Source organism: Grammomys surdaster, unplaced genomic scaffold, assembly GCF_004785775.1.
Source record: "Grammomys surdaster isolate TR1022 unplaced genomic scaffold, NIH_TR_1.0 125928, whole genome shotgun sequence".
Lineage (NCBI taxonomy): Eukaryota > Metazoa > Chordata > Mammalia > Rodentia > Muridae > Grammomys > Grammomys surdaster.
This window is the reverse complement of record NW_021620751.1, coordinates 1,985,321-1,985,841: the sequence shown is the minus strand read 5'-3', so window position 1 is coordinate 1,985,841 and position 521 is coordinate 1,985,321. Positions and strand designations below refer to the sequence as shown.

General features: G+C 47.0%; 1 long non-coding RNA gene across 2 annotated transcripts in view; it reads right to left on the bottom strand.

Moving 5' to 3' along the window:
* LOC114608664 overlaps positions 1 to 521 on the bottom strand; it is a 46,372-nt gene that overhangs the window by 41,994 nt on the left and 3,857 nt on the right. The window lies entirely within an intron of this gene.

Sequence of the window (521 nt, the reverse complement as noted above, 5' to 3'; positions counted from 1 at the left end):
TCTCTCTCTCTCTCTCTCTCTCTCTCTCTCTCTCTCTCTCTCTCTCTTTCTCTCCCTACCCCTTCTTTCTTGGGTTTTTTACTGCTGCTCCAAAACACAAGGACCAAAAAAGCAAGTTGGGAAGAAAGGGGTTTATTCAGCTTACACTTTCATATTGCAGGTTCTTACTGAAAAAATCAGGACAAGAAAGAAGTCAAATGATAGTCAAATGATCCTGTGGAGACAGGAGCTGATGCAGAGGCCATGGAGGAGTGAGTGATACTTACTGGCTTGCTTCCCCATGGCTTGCTTGGTCTGCTTACTTGTAGAAACCAGGACCATCAACCCAGGGATAGCACCACCCACCATGGGGTGGGCCCATAAGAAAATGCCTTACAGCTGGATCTCATGGAGGCATTTCCTCTACTGAGGCTCCATCCTCTCTTGTGACTCTAGCTTGTGTCGAGATAATACATGAAACCAGCCAGTTTCCACCTCTCTCTCTCTCTCTCTCTCTCTCTCTCTCTCTCTCTCTCTCTCTC